Source organism: Hetaerina americana, unplaced genomic scaffold (assembly GCF_022747635.1).
Source record: "Hetaerina americana unplaced genomic scaffold, ioHetAmer1.1.p SCAF_26, whole genome shotgun sequence".
In the NCBI taxonomy this organism is placed as follows: domain Eukaryota; kingdom Metazoa; phylum Arthropoda; class Insecta; order Odonata; family Calopterygidae; genus Hetaerina; species Hetaerina americana.
In genome coordinates this window covers 4,678,447-4,686,925 of record NW_027286830.1, presented here as the reverse complement: position 1 = coordinate 4,686,925, position 8,479 = coordinate 4,678,447, and positions in this window count along the sequence as shown.

The window sequence follows — 8,479 nt, the reverse complement described above, 5'->3', positions numbered from 1 at the left end:
TTAACTAAGGAGTCGTCATTCTTAAAATTAGGTTGCATGAATATTTTGAGTGAACATGTTTCCCCATGTAATCCTTCAACGCCTACAGCCTATGATGAATCATCGCTTTCGCATTGTGTTCAGTGCATCTCCTCGAAGCAGCTGCTAGACATATCCGGTACGACATCTTACGTAAACTGCTACTCTACACTTACCTACCATAACGCTCCATAAACCCACTAACTTTGAGCAAAAACAAATGGTAGTTTGGTCAGTTTTTGTATTTGTCCTAATGCCTACGTGATGCCAATTTTCCCTTATCATTTAATACTGTCGAGAAATTTTAATTAATAAGCACCCTTAAATAAATATTTCAGAACCATTTCAACCATTATAAAAATGAAACATGAGTTTATTCTACTTCGATACTGTTGATTCGTCAAAATGTACCGATTGTCCCAGTGTAACTAAGCATGACTGGCTAAATCAAAGTCCAATACCTTAGAAAAAAATACTTTGGAATAAAATATGTTCTACGTCGAAGTCCTGACTACTAAAAGCCTCATCATTCATTTAACGCTACACGGGTATTTGAGCTGAAGATTTAATACCCCAATTTCAAAATCAGCATCTTGAATAATGCTATTTATTATTGCATTAACAAGCACGGATATATCTGCTAGTATTAACTAAGCACACGATAACTTTTTACCTTTGTGGTGAGAACTGTAACTATATAAGATATATACCTGCACGGAAAGGCAGTAAATTTAATGTATATCAACGTTTCCACTTTAGATTTTGCATTATACTTTTTCCATGAATCGACTCTACCTGGTGCGCGTGTCAAGGTTTTCATAAAGTAAGTTTCTATGAACAATCTATGTCTAACTGGTAGAACTAATGATAAAACTTGCCTCTCAATAAAACTTAGGACAGGGATTTTAATTGGAAAATTCGTTATTATTCATACCTTTCTCGTGGAAAAAAATAAGGATCTCATTGGTCTGCGGGTCTTATGAGTTCCACAATTTATGAGAATTGCGCATCACGGTCGTGAATTTCGCCGCGTGATCGTCGCTTTTCTTGCGTTCACTTCCATAGATGGGATTCGAATCCAGAATTCCAGGTTCATTGCGTCTCTTTGGGATCAAGGACGGTAGGTTTTAAATAATTTCCGTCGTAAATCGCGAAAAATGCACTCCCTTTTACGTGCAACCTTCGTATTCTCCTCCTTGCCACCATGGATCCAAGGGGCGAACGACAACTTTAATGCCCACTGACACTGATAAACTCACCGGAAACTCAGATTTAACAGCCGCGACCAAATGTCCTCCCATCGAAAGACGGTATTTCATTCTTAAATTAGAGTCCCCACCTAGAGTGAAACTCCAGTTGCCGCTCCAGCCGTCTACGTCGACACGTGCAAACTATATTCTTATGCGCATACCGTGTTAATTATATTATTTTGTTTTCCGATTATAGGTTGAGTACAAGGAATACGTGCTAGATGTTGTTTCATAAGTTCATCGAGGTGAATCAGAGAGGTCCGTCAGCCGAGTAAATTAAATTGTTTCGCTTCAACACTGTGTAAATAACTTTATATACAAAACGTGGTCGTAAGTTTGCTAAGTAAGTGATGACTATCATCTTCAAACGCTGCAATATTTTCCAAATGCTTAATTAAAGACAATACAAAACATGAATAAAATTTTAATTGTACATAGCAACTTACGATAATTGCAAATGCAGTTTAGAAAATGCGCAAGTGCTGGATATATTTTGTTTTAAAATTACAAAGTTTAATGCAATTATATCTTGTTTACATATAACCCAAAATTTAAAAGTTTTTGCTCAAAGAGGTGTCGAGTTTTTAATAAAAAAGGACTTACATTTTAGTTTCTTCACGGCCTCTAGAGATTTCTATTCAATTATAATATATAATCTTTCGATTGAAAATTAAATGAAAAAACAACAATAAAATTTCTTATAATGTTAAAAAAGAGAAGGAAGATTTTTATTTTCAATTAGTTCAGAGCGTAATAGGTAACTAAGGTTTAATATATATTATAGCAGCTAAATGTCATCAAAGCCCGATTGCATAGTTGTAAGATAAATTTAGCTGAGTGACATGTTCAAACGTCTAAGTAAAAATAAAATGTAACTTAAACCAATTTGATTTTCAAATGCAGCACTCCCTGAGATGACGTTACAAATATTACGCCGCCGATCCTCATAATATTTGTGGGCAGCTCCAAATGTCTTTGCCCGCATACTTCATTTTTCTTACCGGTAGGTAATTGGAAATTATATCTCTCCAGGTTATTATTTGAACGAGTATATACTTTCTGCATTGCCACTTTGCCGTCGAAATGACCGAGAGCCACCAAAGAGGAGAGATTGAGAGTTAACGTAGATTCAGGGAGGTTGGCAGGAATGGAAACTAAAAGAAGCCTAAAACGGAGGAATGGAATATGTAAATAAAAAGGCACTAGGCTGTGGAATTGAGCCAAAGGAAATATAGAAAGCTGTCGCTTATGGTACCATAATTACAATATAGTTAGTATAACTGATTAATCTGGTAAAAATAGTGAAAGTTCAGCTGCTAATTTCCATTGTTTTATATATGTAGTCATGTCAGGAACTGGCGAGATAAAAGCTTTAAATGGTAACTACACCAAAAACATTTAAATTTGCGTACTATCATTATTTTCTACACTCATTTAATGATTTCGTGAAGAAATTTTTGCATGAATCTGCTGAATTGCAGAAAACACCTAAAAATATTATAACCAGCAAGACCAGCGTCAAAACAGTTTTTATAAATGAATAATACTACAATAAGGAAATGCAACAAATAAATATCCGCAACTAGCAGTAAAATATCATGCATCAAAGTCATGCATTCATTTATCCTTCTTTACTGTGGTTGTTGGTTAGCGAGATAGGATGCGCTACGTTGGCTTGGAATACCCGCACCATATGTGGAAAAACCTGATTAAGGTGACAGCGCTCTAGGATTCAGATGACCGCAGTCAGTTTTGGAAAGAAGCATTGAAGGATTAGGATATACGGAAGAAACTATTGAAAGAGCGTAAGTTCCCTAATATAACCAATATTAGGCTTGACTTTGGATTGGTCTACCACACAAGGAAACTGCGTGAAAGGTAAGTAACCTTGTTTTTATCTATTAAAAGTCGTATTTTATCGTATTACATATTTGCCAAGATTCTTTGGTCTTTACATGAAATTTTGCAGTTAACGAAGAAAAGGCACAGCATAAAAATAGGAGAAGGAAGAAAATAAGACTAGACGGAAACATATACCGAGAACCATATTAGCATACTTTCGGAAAGCGGGAGTGGTGGGAGATCAAGGGACGGAGGGGAGAGGGAATAAGGACCTAGAGGCACCGTAAAGAGGGAGGGAGAAAAAGCGAGATAGAGAGGGTTGGAGTGGGTTGGGTAAGGAGGAGGAGAGGGGGTTAGGAGTCTTCTGCATGCACCATCTCTTCGCGACACCATCCGTCATTGTTCTTCGTCTTCCCGGCCAAAACAAAACTCGGTCGCTAACGAACGCAAATATTCGCACCGGATGCGGAGGGCGGAGAGGGAAGGGAAGGAGGTCCGAGCAGCGGCGAATGAGGAATTGGGTGTGGGGAACGGAGAGAGAGGGGCAGGAAGATGAAAGGAATCGAGGTGGAGGTCGGAGCGGGGAGAGCAAATGCGAGGGGTGTGGCTGAGGAGGGGAAGACGACTGTGACTGAAGAGACGGCGTCGGATTGAGGAGGAGGAGAACCGGGGGGAATGATAGGGAGGAAGGGCTGTTAAGTTGGAGAAGACAGCGGCACAGGATGGGGGAGCGCGAACACTCGGTTTTTAGGGTTTTGATTTACACACAATGATTTAGGGTTGAGATACCCAAAGAGCTGAAACAAGGATGCGGTGTGCGCGCACAGAAAGATTCAATGTTAAGACCGGGACTCGATCTTACGATCTAATAGTTATCTGCCGAATACGACGCCAATGACAACACCTCGAGTTTGTGGTAGTATTGAAGTGGAAGTAAAGTGATACATTTGTAGCATCACAGACTTAGAAGCGTAACTTTTAGGAGTCGTTTTTATAGTCTTGGATCTTGATTAAATTGGAAGGCGGATAAATGTTTTGAGATTTTCGTGAGAAAAACCGTTTCAATTGTGTAATGAATAGTTTCAACATTTAAAATGCTTTGGGTACTATCGTTTGTAAATAGGACCCACTCAGCAGCCAGTGGTTTACTGCAGTAATGTTTTCTCAGACGTGTCTTAATTGAATGTTCTGCGAAAATTCTGGGTCAGTAAAATGCAATTAAAAAATTCAATATCATTCTAAGTTTAAAAATACGTAAGAAGTGTGTAAAAAATTTCCTAAGTACTCCAGTGAAATTCAGTATAATGGTGAATATATTTATAGCGTCCAAAACCATCCACTAACATCCCTTTCAGGTATAACATTAGAATTAAAGAGGCGTATCAATCCAAAATATAAACCCCGTGTCTTTCACTGAGGGCTTATCGGTCTCATACAAGGTTTGTATAAAATTTATCGGGATAAGTTTCGGAAAAATATATTTATTTCAGATAATGCTAAAATGCCTCAAAATTCTTTTTAGTACATCCCTTGAGCGTTGACACGCTTTGCCAGCGGCTTTACCACGAATTGAAGGCTATCTGCTTGGTAGACTCCGGAAGGTCCTTAAAGGACGCGTGCAAGCTTCTTTGAAGGCACTTAGGGCCCCATTGTGGTGTCTTTTGAGGGAAAATTTCGCTTTTGAGAATAGGAAATAGTCTGCTGGTGCCAAGCCGGGGCTATAAGGAGGTTGGGGAATCGTCGCGATACTGTTGCAGGTCTTCGCAAGCAGGCATTCGGCTCTCGTTCGTCTGTCAAGACCTTCGGGAGGAGTTTAGCGCAGATCATTCGCATTACCAAAATTTCAGTGATAATGATATGCACTGCCATCTTATCAATAACAATACGATCTGCAATCATGTGCACACTTAATTAACGGTCTGAATCCAGCACTTCCCGCACATGTTGGGAAAGAATTGCTACCGATACTTTTTATAAAAACCTTGTATGCCAACACCCCGAAGTTTCATTTTTGGTAAGATTAATAGACACTTGTCTATAAAACATTTTTATACTCTTTTTTAATTCCCGGTACACACAATCCTTATCAATTATGTGACCTCAGTAGCCAGTAATTGTTGACCTTCCAACAATATTCAAACTTTCCATTATATATATATATATATATATATATATATATATATATATATATATATATATATATATTCCTCGACACTATTCTGATTTCTAAAAATGTAAATTATGGATAATTTTAGCCCTTCAGTTCGCAGACAAGGAATAAACTATTGAGTTAATCAACTTATGGTGGGATATGAAATCCTGAGGTAATTATATACAACTCGTTAGTTCCTCATCAATGAGTTAACAACCAAAAACACTGGAAACTTGACTCCTCAGTACGAAAAAATCAATATTGAAACTGTTACTATTTCAAATGACACTCACGCAAATGCTGCATACGCAAAGCAAATCGTTTTATGATGAGATATCTAATTGAAAAGAATTAACAGGAGTCTTCGATCATGAAAATGAAAGGTTTATCTCATTAGTTAAATATTAAAGGCTTTTTTTAACTTAAACATAAACTTCAAATAGCTTCAAAATAAACTTCAAACTTCATAACCATAAACTTCAAATGACATTTAAACTCTCTAACGTCATAGTGATTAAAATCCGGATAGGTGCTGTCAGGGTCAGAAGGAAGAGTTTGCCAGATATATACGTACTTCCTCGTACTTATGCTACGTTTCACTATATGACAATGAAATATCATGACAATGATCAGTTAGCTGCTTCTACGTATTCAATCTGTATTTAATCTGTAATATACAAATATATGATTAAATTAATAACAGTAACACCATATTAATTTTTGGAAAGATTATGAAATAAACCTGATGACTAGATATCGTTCTATCACGGCAAGAAATCATCCATCATACGTTTCCTTTTCATTTGAGCATCGTTCAAAATCCGTTCATTTTGACCCTAAAGACAGTTGGGTCGTCATAGAACTTCTTTCGATTAATGCCGAGATATTATTCTCAAAGAGGTTACAAAATGTAGTAAAACCAAGTGGAAATAGAAAACGGGGCAACAGGAGGAGTATTCCGGGCACAAAGGAAGAAAGAGCAGGGGGGGGCTAAGGTAAAGAAACGAAACCCGCGGGAAGGCGGCGAAGGGATGAGGAATAAAAAGCGAAAGGGTAGAGAGGAGGAATGGAGGGGGGGATGGATGAAAGTGAGATGGGAGGAGGGAGAAAGGGAAAGAGAAAAAGGATGCTGCTGGGAAAGTGAGGGCGGCACGAGGAAGGTTAGGGGAGACGAGGGAGCGACCGCGGCTTCCTCCTCGCCCTCGGGGGAAACGGTCGTGCTTCGAGTGGCAATACGCGGACGGGCAGCCGACTACGGGTTACCGTGAGCGGGCGGGAGTAATCGAGAAGAGGAAGGCTGGCGGAGAGGTCGGGGGAGGAGATGAAGAACACCTGAGCATCCGCCCGACCGCGCCCCTCCCTCCCATTCTGGCCTGAGGAGATCGACATCGTTCCACTACCTCCCTAGCACCCGGCGATGCAGAGAGAGAGTGAGGACATGGGGAGGAAGCTGTAAAACTTGGCTACGGCTCCCGTGTGCAATGAGCCAGATGTACCTAAAAACATGCAGCGGGAAAGAAACAAAGATGAAGAAAGTTTAGCGAGTCCAGGAACAAAACAATTTCAATTCACGGCCACCTCTACATTATTATATTTCAGCTTTTCTAGCACCCCTGCAAGGCTCTTAAGCACACGGAATTCCGTCATAAAACGAAGGTATTTCTTTCTGCTTTTGCCATGCTTCTTTTAGCTCGTCCGTACCGAGGATTTTGATAAACCTTCACCTCTTTTTCTGGAAACAAAATCGATGTAATCGATGTTTAAACTCTTTCACATCTGGATCGAGTTTCTGGAGATTGAGTTAAATGAAAAACTTTAATAATCCTAACGATCAGATTTTGGCATATAGAATGGGGTTTAAAGTATAGATATTGTCTATATAAAAGTCATAGAAAGATTATATTCGGATTTAACGCTGTGAATGCTTACTTCTGCGAATGCCTTACATCATATGTGGATAAATATAGGTGAAAATCTTCGGCTTTAAACGCTATGTAGATTATTAACTCGCGGTTAAAATACAAACGAAGATAATGAAATCATTTCGAACCGCGATAAAAGTATCAATTTTTCTTTTCTCCTATTCTTTAAATTCTTATGATGGAGCATCTAGCCAAAATACAGACTTAATGTTTAATTTTGGATCCCGCATAATTTGACAAAAGCTCAAAAAGATGCTCGTGTCAATTGGTGCAAAATAATTCTCAAAAAATACAATCGCCGTACATCAAAAGCTGTGTATAACATCTACACTGGTGATAAATCTTAGATCTATGCGTATGAGCCCGAAACAAAATAGAAATTCACTGTATGGGTCTTCCAAGACGGGCAAAACCGACGAAAGTGATTCGTGCACGAAGCACATCGAAGCAAATGATCTCTTGTTTCTTCGGAATAACTGGACATGTGACATCCGTACTGTTAGAGCGATATAGAATCGTGAACTCTGAATGGTACACAAGCATTTGTTTGCCAGAATTGCTTGGTGAAATACGGAAAGCGGTAACGAAGAATCATTCTTCATCATGACAATGCAAGCTATCGGATCGGCTAAAACAACCACATATTTGACCGGCCAAATCGTCGAATCGATGTGTCATCCTCCCGTACAGCCCTGATATAGCACCAAATGAATTCTTTTTATTTCCGTTTATAAAGAAAAAATTGTGTGGCCAATGTTTTTTGGCGCCTGAAGAAGCCGTTGAAGCATTCAAAATCCATGTTTTGGAGGTACCTCAATCGGAGTGGAAAAAGTGTTACGAAAATTGGTTCGAGCGCATACAAAACTATATTGATTATCAGGGAGAACACTTCGAAAAAACGATAAAGCCATTTTCAACAATAAATTATTGTCTATTCATCATTACGATAAAAATTTAAATAGTAACCCTCGTATAAGGGATAATGATGAAAATGAGTTCATGAGATCCATCATCACGTGATTCGTTGGTATCGCCAAATAGTTTTTTCACGAGTGCAACAGTTGTTATGTTGAAACCTAGGATTTAACTCGTCTATCAATAAACAATAATGTGAGGAAAAGTGTTAAATGTATCGACAGATTTCATTTTTCCAATTTAAATGAGAATGAGTGTCACCAGGAATGGCCTTATGGGAGTAGGAGCATCGAAGAATAGTGCTTGCGCCGCGATATTTCGCACCTGATGAGGAATTTTCTTTCCAAAATTTCCAGTTTTTGGCAAGCACGTCAAAATTG